The following is a 15,233-nucleotide window of genomic DNA, read 5'->3' as shown; positions in this document are numbered from 1 at the left end:
GAAAGAGCGGCTAGTAGAGTGGAACATGCCTGATCTTCAGTGTAAAGTGACTTGAGTCAAATCTTGCTCTGCTACTTGTGAGCTGTGTGTCCTTGGGCAAGTTGCCTGACTCTTCTGAATTTCAATTTTTTCATCAACAAAATGATGATGAGAGGCCCTTATTGTGAGGATTAGATGAAATTGGACCTGTAAAGTGCTTGATGGTGTGGACCTGCCATATCTATGTCCTTCTCTACCCCTTGAAGGTGACCCCTCTGCCTTTCTATTAATTTCCTGCTTCTACAAGAGCTCTGCCAGAATTATGCCTGGTTGAAAGCAGACTGCACACAAGGATTTCAAAAAATAGCTCAAAATTATGGGCTGATTGAAGAGGCTATTAGCAACAACAGGAGGTGCCCAAGCTATTCGAAATGGAGGATTTGAACCTAATAACTCCCTGTGTTAGTAGATAGAGAAAGACTAACTAGTGAGTTACTTTCTTTAAACTCACTGCCCAGGAAACAAGAACATGAGTTGGGGAAAGCCTGTGCTTCTGGATTCAGGTAAATATGGTTTAATTCCTGGCTTGACAACTTTTGAACAAGTCACCTGACCACTCAGAACCTCAGTCTCCTCATCTATAAAGCAGAGGCCCTAATACCTACCTTAGAGTAAGGGAGTCATAAAGAGTGAAGATATTGGATATTATGGCCACAGTATGGCCTTTGATGCCTGTTACCACTGTAGGTGGAGATAGTGACCTTTCTAGAAGGGCTGTACTGGCCACAACACATGGAAGCCAGCTCAGGAGAGAGAAGCTCCAGGGAACTTGAACTGAGAAGACTTGAGCTCAAGTTTGGGTTCCATTACTTACAAGCTGGGCAAAGTTGAGAATATTGCTAAACCTCTCTGAGGCTCAGCTTCTCGTGGATTCTGTCTTCTGAGAGTTCAGTCTAGTTGAGTTGACAGACACAAAAATAAATATTTGTTAAATGCAAGAGATAAAACGGATACGTGAAAATCATGCTGTGGGATTTGGGGAATGAGATCCAGCCTGATGGGAATATTGGGGAACAGATTTAGGCTCATGACCCCAAATGTTTATCTCTAGACTAGACTTCTGCTTGGGTTGCAGACACTTATGTCTGCAGCTTTCTAGACATCTCCTGGACCCGTCACAGATGCCTCAGCCTCAGCATGTCCAACCCTAAACTCATCAGCTTCCTGTAAAACCCATTTTACTCTGGCTGTCCCCTCTCTGACTGGATGGTACCAAGCCAGAAACTTACAAGTCGTCCTAGACACTTTCCTCTTTCTCAGCCCCCAAATATGATGACCAAATCCTGCTGATTGTACCACTGCATCAGCCTTCACATCTGTGTCCCCTGCCTCCCCCCACTCCCGCCCAGGCCGGTGTATCATTGCCTCTCCCCTGGATGGTGCCAGCAGCCTGCCTCTCTCCGGGCTGCCCCAGCCAGCTTGTTGCATGGTAGCCGTATCTGTCCAAGTCACTCCATTGCTGAAAGACCTCCAGAGACTTTTCATTGCCTGTGAGACCTCCCGAATTGTCCTCTGATTGCCTTCCTGGCTGTATCTACAGGAGAAGCCCCTCCTTTCCAAGGAGCCATGGAATGGCCCTGAGACACAAAGGCTAGCGGACCTGGCTTTGTCTCCTGGATCTGCCTTTACTGCGTGGCCCTACGGAAGCCCTCTTACTTTTGTGAACTTCTGTTTCCTCACCTGTTTTAAAGCATTGATGAAATGATACCTGTAATGATCCTGGCACAGGGAACACACAATAAATGTTAGCTATGATTATTGTCTTAGGAAGTTTTTAAACGGAGGAGTGACATGATCTGATTTGTTTTAGAAAAGTAACACTGAAGGCTTTGTTGAGGGTGGGCCAGAAGGAGAAACAGCCGCTTGGGCTTTTCCTTGTTTTCCATCCTCTTCATCAGGTAGAGAGTGAGGGGATCCGATTCTGCGACTGCCTTGTGTGCATCGTTGCTTCCCTGGCCCTCACTTGCCAAAAGCAGCAGCAACCGCTACACCACCACCACCGACACTGACGCCATTGCTCTTGCGTGTGCCTTCTCTGGGTCGGCACATCACTTGAAGCTTTATCTAAATTTTGTCTAATCCTCAAAAGACCAGGCAAAGGAGATGCTGTTATTCTCATTTGACAGATGACAAGCTATGAAATGACTTCTTGTCAATGTACGTGGCAACCGCAATTACTCACCTGCCCACTGGTCCCCTTCCTCCCTAATTTCATAGCACCCCAACTTCACTTGGTGGTAATGTGCTCAGGGGAAGAGGGTCTCCCCCCCCACCCCACCCCAGGAGATGAAACACTGGTTCCCAAAGTCTCCCTACAGGCTGTGGGGTGATGCTAACAATCTCTGCCTTTTAACTGGGTGTTTAGACCATTATATTTAATGTAGTGTTGATATAGTTGTATTTGCATTTCAATCCACCACATTGCTCTTTAGTTTTCCATTCTTTGATTTCTTTGTTCTCTTTTTCCTCCGTTCTTGCCCTTTTTTGCATTAAGTGAGTATCTTTGATGATTCAGTTTTATCCTCTCTGTTGGATCATTATCATGTCCTTATTTTAGAGACTGCCCTAGGGTTTACAGTATACATTTTTTACTTATCATACTCCACCTTCAAATACTATTTTCTACCTTCACATGTCGGGTAAGAATCTTGCAACAATATACTTCACTTCCCTTTTCCATTCTTTCTGCTATTGTTAACCATATTTTGCTCCTATTTGTGTCAAACTCCCACATACACTGATATTATTTTACTTTTAATATGAAGTTACCTTTTAAAGAGATTTAAAATGAGGAAAATATATGTTATGCTTATGCAAATATTTACAACTTCTGGTGCTTTTTTGTTTTTATGTGGATCCATATTTCCATCTCGAATCATTTTCCTCCTCATAAAGAATGTCTCATAATATTTCTTCTGGTGCAAGTTTGCTGGTGATGAATTTTCTCACCCTTTGTGTCAAAAGTCTCTTTATTGCCTTCATTTTTGAAAGATATTTTTACTGAGTATAGAATTCTAGGCTTACAGTGTTTTAAATTTTCTCTTTCACTGCTTTAAAGATGTCACTGTCTTATGGCTCGCACTCTTTCTGATGAAGTGTTGTATTGGTTTAATTTTCCTCTCTCTACATATGTATTTTTTCTCTGGCTGTTTTTAAATTTTTGTGAAAAAGCAGCCATTTTCTTTATCAGGGGTTTTCAACGACTTGACCACAGTTGCCCTTTGTGTGTTTTTCTGCTTGGTATTTGTTAAATTTTTTTGTTCTGTGTAGTTTTCATCAAATTTTAGAAAATTTTTGGTCCTTATATATATCTTTAGATAATCTTTTTGCTCCACTTTCTCTTTTGGGAACTCCAATTACGCCCATGTTAGTCTGCCTAATATTGTCCCAGGGGTCACTGATGCACTGTTCATTTTTTTCATTCGTTGTTTCTCACTATAGTTTGTTTTGGATACCTTCTCTTGCCGTATCTTCAAGCTTATTGATATTTCCTTTCACAGTGTCTCTTCTGCAGTGTTTAATCTGCTCTCAATCCCATCTAATATTATTTTCCATTACTAATATTGTATTTTTCACCTCTAGAAGCTTCATTTGATTCTTTTTTAAAAAAATAAACTTTACTTTTTGTTTTTATTTTTTATTTTTTTTTATTTTTTGGTGAGGAAGATTAGCCCTGAGCTAATATCTGTGCCAATCTTTCTCTATTTTGGACATGGGACACCACCACAGCATGGCTTGATAAGTGGTGTGTAGGTCCGTGCTGAGGATCTGAATTGCAAACCCCGGGCCACCAAAGGAGAGCATGTGAACTTAAACACTATGCCACTAGGCCAGCCCCTAAACTTTACATTTTACAACAGTTTAGATATAAGAAAAAAATTGCAATGGTAGTACAGTGATTTCCTATATCCCTGAACCAAGTTTTCCCTATTATTAATGACTTACATTAGTATGATACTAATTGTTATCATTAATAAGCCAGTACTGATACTTCATTTTTAACTATTCCATACTTTATTCAGATTTACTTAGTTTTCACCTAACATCCTTCTCTTGTTCTAGGATCCCATCAAGTATATGACATTCCTTTAGTCATTCTCTCTCTTTAAGCTCCTCTTGGCTGTGGCAGTTTCTGAGATTTTCCTTATTTTTGATGACCTTGACAGTTTTGAGGAGCATTGGTGAGGTATTTTGTAGAATTTTCCTCTATTGGAATTTTCCTGATGTTCTCGTCACGATTAGATTTGGGTTATGGGTTTCTGAGAGGAAGCCCACAGAGGTGAAGTGCCATTCTCATCACATGATATCGAGGAGAGATGCCATCAACTTGGCTTATCACTGTTGGTGTTGCCCTTGCTGGCCTGGCTGAGGGGCTGATGGTCAGATCCTCCTCTGTAACGTTCCTGTGCTCCCCTCTTCCACACTGTACCCTTGGGAAGAAGGTCGCTGTGCACAGCCTCACGCAGGGAGTGGACAGTGTGCTCTTGGAAGGTGGAGAGTCTAAATTATTGGGAGTTCTTCTTCGTGGGAGATTTGTCTCTTCTCCCTCATTTATTTGTTTATTGGAATATTTACGTATAGCAATATGGACTCATGATATTTATCTTATACTTTGGGTTGTAATCCAATACTACTTTATTTATTTCATTGCCACATTGTTCCAGGTTTGGCCACGGGGAGCTCTTTCAGTTGGCCCCTGCGTCCCTTTGACGTACCCTCATCATTTGGCTGGTTTTGTTTACCTGTTTATTTGTTTGTTTTTGGAGCAATTCATTATTTTCTGGGACTACAAGGTGCTCCAGGCTTATCTTGTAGACTAACTGCCCCAGTCTTAGAATCAGCCATTCTTCCAAGGAGCCCTGCATGAGAAACCAAGATCTGGGTGCCTGGTGTGCTCATTGCTACCGGAGTGTCCTTGCTTCTAGACTCTCCCAGCTGACAGCGAGGGGTATATGGGTGCTTTCTAACACTTCTATCTTCACACATCTATAGGTATTTCTATATATGACCATCTGGACCAATATTAAGCTAACCATGAGTTCATACTGATGCCTCCAACTGTAATCCATCACCACATGGATCATTCCATCGTCTGTGTACTTATCTTTAAACTCCCGCTACACAGTATGAAACCTACCACCTGCCATCCATTTACATCATTGTTCGATTCCAGTATATGTGTATTGCACTGTCAGAATTTTGTGCATCCTATCCCTGTGGGGAACACCTTAACTAGAGAACACTGTGTGTGAACAGTTTCTTTTGCCAAAGTTTTACAGAATCCACTCATTTCCACGATTACTTAGGTCAGCACCTTTTCCCTGCACCCCTTTCAGTGAGATCGTTTCCTGTATTGGTAATACAGGTAGATGCTCTTGCTACAGACTGCGTTCCTTCCTGGGATCCCCCAACCTCTTAAATGATTTTTTATAATTTGCGTACATTAAAGTTCTCTCTTTCTGCTGTAAAGTTCTATAGGGTCTTTCAAATGCATTATGTCATGTATCCACCATTATGTCACCGTACAGAATAGGCTCACCACCAAGATGAGCTTCCCTATTCAACCCTCTCCCAAGTCATACCCGTGGCAACCACTGATTTCTATAGTTTTGCTTTTTCCAGAATGCCATGTAACTGGGTTCATCTAGTACGTAGCATTTTTAGGCTGGCTTCTTTCACTTAGCAGTATGCATGTACTGTTGATGTGTGTCTTTTGTGGCATGATAACTCATGATGGCTCATTTCTTTTTATCATTGACTAATATTCCATTGCATGAATGTGCCACAATTTATCTGTTCACCTACTGCAGGACAGCTAGGTTGCTTCCACTGTTTGACAGTTATAAATCAAGCTGCTATGAACATTCTCACGCAAGACTTTGTGTGGACATAAGTTTTCAAGACAGTTGGGTGACTACCAAGGAGTGCAATTGCTAGATCATATGGTAAGACTTTCTTTAGCTTTGTAAGAAACTGCCATACTGTCTGCCAAAGTGGCTGTACCATTTTGCGTTCCTGCTTGCAATGAATGAGAGTTCCTGTGGTGCCACAGCCTTGTCAGCCTTTGATATGGTCAGAGTTTTTCATTCTAGCCATTCTAATAGGCGTGTAATGGAATGTTGGTGTTTTAGTTTATGATTCTCTAATTGACAGACAACGTTGAGCATCTTTTCATATGCTTATTTGCCATATGTATATCTTCTTTCGTGAGGTGTCTATTCAGATCTTTTGCCTGTTTTTAATTGGTTGTTTGTTTTCTCATTGTTGAGTTTTAAGAGTTCTTTGTATATACTGGATACAAGTTTTTTTTTAAATTAGATATGTGTTTTTCAAAGATTTTACCTCAGTCCGAGGCTTATGTTTTTATTCTTTTAACAGTGTCTTTCATAAAGCAGAAATTTTTAAGTTTTTAATTTTAATCAACTCCAACTTAGCAGTTTTCTGTTTCATGGATCATGCTTTTGATGTTATATTTAAAACATTGTCCCCAAACTTAATGACACTTAGTTTTTCTCCTGTTTTCTTCCAAAATTTTTATAGTTTTGTATTTTACATTTAGATCTATGATATGCTTTGAGTTAATTTCTATGAAAGGTGTAAGGTCAGTGTCTAGATTCCTTTTTGAGTATGTGGATGTCCAGTTGTTACGCATCATTTGTTGAAAAGACCATCCTTTCTCCATTGAATATCTTTGCTACGTTGTAAAATTTCAGTTGACTGTATTTGTGTGGGCCTATTTTCTGGATCTCTGTTCTGTTCCATTGATCTATGTGTGTATTCTTTCACCAGTACTGTCTGTCCTGATTACTGTAGCTTCATAGGAAGCCTTGAAATCAGGTATTATGAGTCCTCCAACTTTGTTCTTCTTTTTAGTATTGTGTTGGCTATTCTTAGGTCTCTTGCCTTACCTTATAAACTTTAGAACCATTTTGGCAATATCCATAAAGTAGCTTTCTGAGATTTTTATGGGAATATCATTGACTACGTAGATCCCCTTGGAAACAACTGACATCTTAATACTGAGTCTTCCCATCCATGAGCATGCAATACTTCTCCATTTATTTAGATCTTCTTTGATTTCTTTCATCAGTTTTGTAATTTTCTCCATAGAGATTCTGTGCATATTTTGTTAGATTTATACTTAAATACTTCTCTTTTTTGGTGCTATTGTAAATGGTATTTTTAAATGTTCAAGTTCAAATTGTTTACTGCTGGTATATCGGAAGGCAATTAGCTTTTGTATATTAACTTTGCATCCTGCAAACTTGCTGGACTTGCTTATCAGTTCCAGAAGATTTTTGGTCCATTCTTTGGGATTTTCTACATAGCCAATCATGTCATCTGTAAACAGATAGTTTTATTGCTCTCTTCCCAGTATGTATGTCTTTTATTTTCTTTTCCTTGTCTTACTGAAATCGCTAAGCCTTCCAGCAGTCTGTTGAACAGGCGTGGTGAAGGCAAGGATGCCCTTGCCTATTTACAATGTTAAGAGAGAAGGGCCAAGATTCTCACCATTAAATATGATTTTAGCTGTAGGTTTTTTCTAAATGTTCTTTATCAAGTTGAGTAAGTTCCCCTGTATTCCTAGTGTTGAGAATTTTTACCATGAATAGGTGTTGGATTTTGCCAAATGCTTTTACTCCATCAATAGATGTATGATGGTATGATTTTTTTTTTCCTTTAGCCTTTTGGTGAGGTGGATTACATTAATTGCTTTTCAGTCTGGGACCAGCCTTACATATCTGGAATAAATCCTACTTCTTCATGGTGTATAATTCTTATATTGCATTATTGGATTTGACTTGCAGGTGTTGTGTTGAGGATTTTTGTGTTTTTTGGGAGATGTTGGTTGGTAGCTCTCCTTTCTTGTAATATCTTTATCTGGTGTTGGTATTAAGGTAATGCTGGTCTCATAGAATGATTCAGGAAGCATGTCCTCTGCTTCTATTATCTGGAAGAGATGGCAGAGAATTGGTACCACTTCTTCCTTAAATGCTCAGTAGAATTCACCAGTGAGTCCATCTGGGCCTGGTGCTTTCTGTTTTGGAAAGTTATTAATTATTAACTCAATTACTTTAAGAGATATAGGTCTACTTATATTATCTTTCTCTCCTTGTGTGAGTTTTGGTAGTGTGTGTCTTCCAAGGAATTGGTCCATTTCATCTAAGTTATCAAACGTGCGAGCATAAAGTTTTGGAAAATATTCCTTCGTTATCCTTTTAAGATCCATAAGAACAGTAGTGATGACCATTCTTCCATTTCTGATACTGATAATGAGCTCTCGCTCTCTCTCTCTCTCTCTCTTTCTCTTCCTTGGTTAACCAGCTACCTGGGTATCAATTTTATTGACCTTTCCCAAGAGCCAATTTTATGTTTTCTTGATTTTATCTATTGTTGTCATCTTTTCAATTTCTGCTGAATTTTTAGTATTTCTTTTCTTCTATTTAAACTTAAATTGCAGGGGACTTACCTCTAATTTCTTTTTTTCCAGAAGCAACTACTTTCAATTGTTTAACTATTTCTTATGACATTAACGTTTACATTTTAAAGAACATACTGCAACTTGTCAGTGCTGTATTATTCATAATATATATTGACTTCCTCTTATAGACGAGGATTTAGCTCTCTTAGATGCACACATGCATCCTTCCTCTCCAGTTGTCTAATGCAATTAAAGCACAATTTTTAACTAAATAGTCAGCATTTACATTTAGCTAAATATTCAGCATTTATTATTAAATTTTAACAAATTTTACTTGAAGCTAAGCCATGTGCATTTTAATTACTTTCTGTTTCCCCTAGAGTTAATAATTAGCTTGTATTGTAGTTATGCTAAAAAAAAAAAAAAGACCCCTTATCTTTTGGAGAAACATACTGAAATATTTATGGGAGAAATGATGTGATGTCTGGGATTTGCTTCAAGATAATATGAAGGGGTTTCAGGCCATGATAGGGTAACAGAACCTGGACGTAAACTTCCAACGTAAGCAACTACAGAACTGGCCAAAATGTAGGAAAGAACTATTTTCAGACATTGAGCAACAGGCAGCAAAGGACTGTAGTATCTGAAGGAAGGGCAATAAATGAAGGGAGCCCTACAGCCGCCCTGGCCTAGTGCCCGGAGGCAGGTAAGGCTGCAGATCAGGGAGGGGAAACCCCCGCAGAGCCAGCCAGCCCGACGAGATGAGAGAGAATGGAATTCAGGGAGACTGAGACGACTGGAATTTATGCGTCCCACTGTGGAGAGTGTGGGGACCTGGAATTGGCCACCCCAAGATATGTCTCTTTGGCATCAGGATTATTTGAGGCTGATTGCTTTTGATAAACTGGGACAGGGAAGGAGGCTCTGAGGAATGGAACTTGCCCTTTGTTAGGACACGTTTACATTTGTAAGGTAAATCTCTATCTGTAAAGGTGCCTCCCTCGCTGTACCAGGAAGAAGAAAGGAGATGACCTTCTCTCTAAAGACTCTTAATCAATACCAAAGGCAAGGACTTAAAATCTGCATTTTATTGTGCTAGTCTGGTAACCTCCTGTAACTGACTTCCCTCCCCCTCCCAACGTTGGCATTTCTTAAGGATTAAGCATCTTTCCTTAGGCTAGGAACTGATTGCTGCACTCACCTGTGACCGCCCAGCTCCAGACATAGACTTGCCTCCTGCTACGCCCTCTGAGACAGCAGACCACTACCTGCTGTGTCCATCAAGCGCTGTGCCAACAGGGCAATCTTGTGACTATTGTGGGAGGGACATTTCAATCACACGTGAAACACCCTGTTTGGGGGTATATAACCACTATGTGCACCCCACTTCTTCGGTGCCCTTCCTTCCTTCGGGAAGAAAGGCCCCGGGCCGTGGTTCCTCATAAAGCTTTGTTTAATTTTCTCTTGCTATTCTGTCTCATGTGAATTTAATTCATTCTCCGGCCAGAGGAACCCACATTTGGGGAGAGGAAATGTCCTCCTCCCCTACAAGAGGAAGGAAAGAGAGCACTAGATGTGGGCAGAAGGGCCCCCTCAAGTCTTTGTCTGGGTCCTGAGCTGGGCAGACAGGAGGGGAAACTGTCAGGGGGTAGGAAGAGCCACCAGGAAGGAGTAGTTTCAAACAATTCCAAAGCCACCAAGGACTGGGAATATTTTGCATGCCTGCAGCCAGAGTGTGGCGCACCAGCTAGTCCTCTGATAGATGTTGTTTTGGTAACAGGAATAAATTAACTGCCCTGGACTCACCATCACAAAGCTTAAAAGCAATTCTCAACAAATCTTTGGAGACAGAGAGTAGATTAGTGGTTGCCTGGGGGAATGGGGGTGGGTAGGAGCATGGGTGATTATGGGGAGTGATTGCTAATTGGTACATTTTGGGGGCAATGAAAACTTGCCAAATTAGATTATAGTTATGATTGCATAACTCTGTAAATATACTAAAAACACAGTGAACTGTATACTTAAGTGAGTGAATTTTATGGCGTGTAAATTATCTCAATAAAGCTGTTAAAAAGACGAGAAAGAAGGAAGCACAAACAACCTAAACCTATCCCAAGTGACTTAACAGCTAAAAAAAAGTCCAAAGACCCTTAAAGGAATATAAGAAAATCCAGTGCCCAATAAAGTAAAATTACTAATGTTTGACATCCAATCAAAAGTTACCAGGCATGCAGAGAAGCAAGAATATAGGATCCATAAGCATGAAAAGAATCGATCAACAGAAACTGACCCAGAAATAAGAGACATGAGACAATTAGCAGATGAGGACATTCAATCAGCTCGTGTATATTCCCCCATATGCTCAAAATGAAGGAGAAAGTATGAACATGAGGAGGAGGGAAATGGAAGATACAGAAAGCGATCAGACCACTTCTGGTTTCAGCTCTGACATGTAAAGAGCTTAGAAGTCAGCATTTCTGTCTCTCCAACAAGAAAAAAGCTGAACAAACTGAAAATCAATGACTTTTCTTGGACCCATCAGAGAACTGAAGTCACAGGGCAAACTACATGTACGCCCTGGAATCTGGAGGGACAGGCCAACCCTGAGTCACAGCCAAGCCTCAGGCGGGTTCTCAGTAGAGGGATGGAGACAGACACACCATTCATGCCAACACTAATCAAAAGAAATGGGAGACATGCAACTGGAAACAAACCAGACTTCAGAGCAAAGGAAATCATCGTGGGTAAAGAGGGCATTACGTAATGATAAACGTGCCAATTCTCCAGGAAGCATAACAATCCTAACTCTGTTTGCACCTAGCAACAGTGTCAAAATGCATGAGGCAAAAAGTGACAGAACTGCAAAGAGAAATAGACCAACCCACTATTCGGCACATCTTTTTCAGTCCCCGATGGATCAAGCAGACAATCAGTTGATCAGAAAAGTACTATCAATCAACTTGATCTAACTGGCAGTCATAGGATACTCTACCAACGATAGCAGAATACACATGCTCAAGTTCACATGCAAAATTCACCAAGATAGACCACATTCAGGGCCCTAGAACACAACTCAGCAAATTTAAAAGAATAGAAACCATACAAGTGTTATCAGACAACAGTGTAATTAAACTAGAAACCAAAAACAGAGAGAGAGCTGGAAAATCCCACAAATATTTGATATTAAACAGCACACTTCTGAGGAGCGTGGGTCGAAAAGAAGTCTCAAGAATTTTTAAAATATTTTGAATTAAATGAAAATGAAAACACGACTTAGCAAAATGTACAGATGCCCCAAAAGCAGTACTTACAGGGAAATTTACAGCATTAAATGCATAGATTAGAAAAGACGAAAAATCTGAAATGAATAATCTAAGCTTCCACGTTAGGAAGCTAGCAAAGAGCATTGTCAAGAGATAGACCTAGATTTGAGGCTCTGGGTTGCTCTGACGACCTGTGGGACCCTGGACAATCTCCTCAACCTTTTTACTCCCCATTTTATTCACCTATAAAGTGAAGATATGAAATAGTACCCATCTCATGCCTGTGCGGAGGACGCAAATAGAAAGCAGACTCCCAAGGCCTCGACATATTAAGGGCCTCGTAAAAGACAGTCGACTGTGTTGTGTTATTGATGCTACTGTGATTGTATAACAACACAGATATTCTATATTCATTTTACTGTTGCTATTCAGTTTTTTCATTATGATGTTAATGAATATTTAATGACATGGGAGAGCTTTAGCAAATACAGGTAAGAAACAAAATGCAGGATTAAATTCTCATGCAATCAATGTCTGCTCAACAAATGAATTAATGAAAGAAGGAATGAAAGAAGGGAGGGAGAGAGAGAGAGGGAGGGAGGGAAGGAAGCAAGGAAGGACCGAAAGAAGAAAGGGGCATTGTTTTTCAAGTGAGTCCATAGAAATAAAAGAACTTGAAAGTAAAGCAAAATGTTAACATTACCTGCCCCAGGAGAATTGATGACAGGTGATTTTCTTTTATTTTTCCTGTGCACTTCTCAGTAGCTTCCAAATTTGTTAAAATGAATCTCTATTGCCTTTGTAATCATATAAGAGCACAAAAATGACATCTAAAATCAGAGATTTGGTACAAAGAAAATAGTTTTCATAATTTACTTTCTAATCATCTTCCTGGTTTAGGAGTATCTAAAACCCACTTCACGTAACAATAATGAATCATGAAATCAACTCTTCTCACCAATTATTCTACGGCGCTGTGATTGGGGAGATCTGAGAAATTTGCAGGCCCTCAGAGTTTCACTTGGAGATTGACGTCTGCTGCATGTAACAGGAAAACCAGATATTACTGAGGTTTTCTGATTTACTGATAAGACAGGAGTTTAATTTTCTCTCACATGACATGCAGGAGTTCTGCAGTGTCACCAATGCCATCTTTGTGCTCGGCCAACCTAGGCGCCTGGTTTCCACCCTCAGGGTTATCCCACGGTCCCAAGATGGAAGCTGCAACTCAAATCATCACGTCCTCATTCTAGGCTGAGAGAATGAGACAAAACACTTGTGTCAGCCCCCTTTAAAGAGCTTTTCCAGAAGCCCCACTCAGTGATGTCTACTTGCAAATCATTGGCCAGAACTAAGTCACATGACCAGCCCAGCTGCAAGGGAGGATGGGAAATGTCATTTTTAACAGGTATCCCCCAAACTGGGATTCACCAGTAAAACAGAAGAAAGGATTCAAGTAGACAACTCAAAATCTCTGCCAGATTCTGGTGTGGCCTAGGGGAGACGAGAAATGGTCCAGCCTCTTTCCTTACAGGAAGAGGAAGCTAGGCCTTCCGTGTGCCGTTTCTCCCATGTGCATCCTCACCGACTCCTCGGAACTCTTCGGACTCAGAAGTGGATGTTACTATTCCCACTTACACATGAGGAAGCTGGGGCTCAGAAACGTTACCTAGCTCCCTCAGAGTCACCCAGCTCAGCAAATTCCAGACCCAGGTTTCTGACTCAGGTCTGTCTGATCATCCGAAGCCCAAGTTCTTTCCACTGCACCATCCTGACCTCACCATCTGCACGTGGAATCATTATTCACCTACTCTTGCAACCATTGATGTGTGCCATTGTTCACTGGCACATAGTAGATGCTTCAGTAAGCATTTGTCCAATGAGTGATGGAGCGCCTGCCTCTTAGAGAGGAGCTCAGTGTCTTCGTGGAGAGCGGAATTGATCAGGGCCGTTGCAGAGTCATGTACAGGATGCTGTGAAGTGTCCAGGAAGGACCCTTCTTTCTAGGGAGCACCGCAGGAAAACGTCACTGAGGATATGGTGGGCCTGAGCCCAGAGGACCGAGCAGGCTGCGCTGGGAAAGGAGGGCATTGCAAGCAGAAGGAAGGGCATGAACTCAGGCCGGAAGGGATTTTAGTGTGGGCGGGAAGATGGGTGTGCAGAGGTTCCAGAGCCGAAGGATCCAGGGTGACAGAGCTCGCCACAAGGCTGGACTCTCTCCCAGAGGCTCTGTGTCCTTTGGGAGGAGCAAGTTGGGAGATGATCCATGGGGCTCAGTCTGGGGCATCTGCTGGTCACCACCCAGGTTTTCACCAGGCATTTATAACCCCTACCCCTCACTTCTTGTTCTGTTCTCCGCATTCTGTTTTTGGAGTTTACAGCTCCACTGTGATGTGCAGGAAACTCTGGCAGTTTGTCCTGGAGCTCCAATTTCTTTTTTTGAATTCTGTGAGTTTGCTCTTTCCTGTAGGTGCACCAGGGGATCCCATCGCCGAGGACTTTCCACAGACTCACCCTGGATCCCCCAGCTGCTCTGACTGGGCTGTGCTTGTGTTGAAGGCTCATTCGGTGTGCCCCCGCTGTCCTGAGAACTGCAGCTGCTGAAGCTCAGAAGGGGAGAGGTGTTTGTGGGGGATGGAGGGTACGGATGGTGGCTAAGGGAGGTGAGTTCTCTCCAAAGAAAATAAATGCAAATCTCAGATAGCTCCGTGAACTCAAGGGTTAATCTAGTTCCTTCTGTAGTGGGCCCAACATTTGACAACTTACAGACACAGGTGGCAAACACATAATTTTCTTCTTTTCTGTAACAACTTAATTTCCATTTCTAGCCCACATTCCATCTGCTACAGAAAACTTAATCTAATCCACAGCCAAGTAACCCAATCAAATTCAGCAATTTCTTAATTTTAGTTTAAATTCAGGTGAGGTCAGGGTTCCTCCCTCCCCCTTCTCGCATAGGTAGCACTTTGGTTTCGGGGAGCAGATCTGGTCTATGGTTCCCCTTGAACCGTGGAAGTGTACGACCAGCCTGCCTGAGTGAGGTGTGTCAATCTCCATCTCAGCTGACAGCCAGGGCACCTACGCTGTCATCTGCGCCTGTGTCCCGTCGTCATGGCCCTGGGGCTCCCGGCCCCTCCCTCAGTCAAGGCCTGTGTCCTTTTCTGTGCTCCCTGTGCCATGCAGGGCTGGGGATGGTTTCTGTGACGCTGCCCACAGGTCCACCCGCCAGGACCCCACTGCACTAACCCCACTCCAGCACCACGATAAGGCAGCTTTTCCATGGGGCTTGTTGCTTTCCTGGAGCCCCAGAAAGGAAGCAGGTGCAAGTTCTCCCACAGACCTCCTCCCGGCCCATCTAACTGAGGTTCCTAACATCCTCTCCAACCCCTCCTACATCCTCAGGGTTTTGCCTGGAGAGAGTACGCTCAGGTGTGGAATTCATTCTAGAAGGCGCTCTTTCAGCATCCTCTCCTATTGCCCTCTCTCCCTCCTTCCTGCAGAGCCTCCCC

This window comes from Equus przewalskii, chromosome 3 (genome assembly GCF_037783145.1).
Source record: "Equus przewalskii isolate Varuska chromosome 3, EquPr2, whole genome shotgun sequence".
NCBI classification, from domain to species: Eukaryota; Metazoa; Chordata; class Mammalia; order Perissodactyla; family Equidae; genus Equus; species Equus przewalskii.
Note: the sequence above shows the minus strand (reverse complement) of the source record.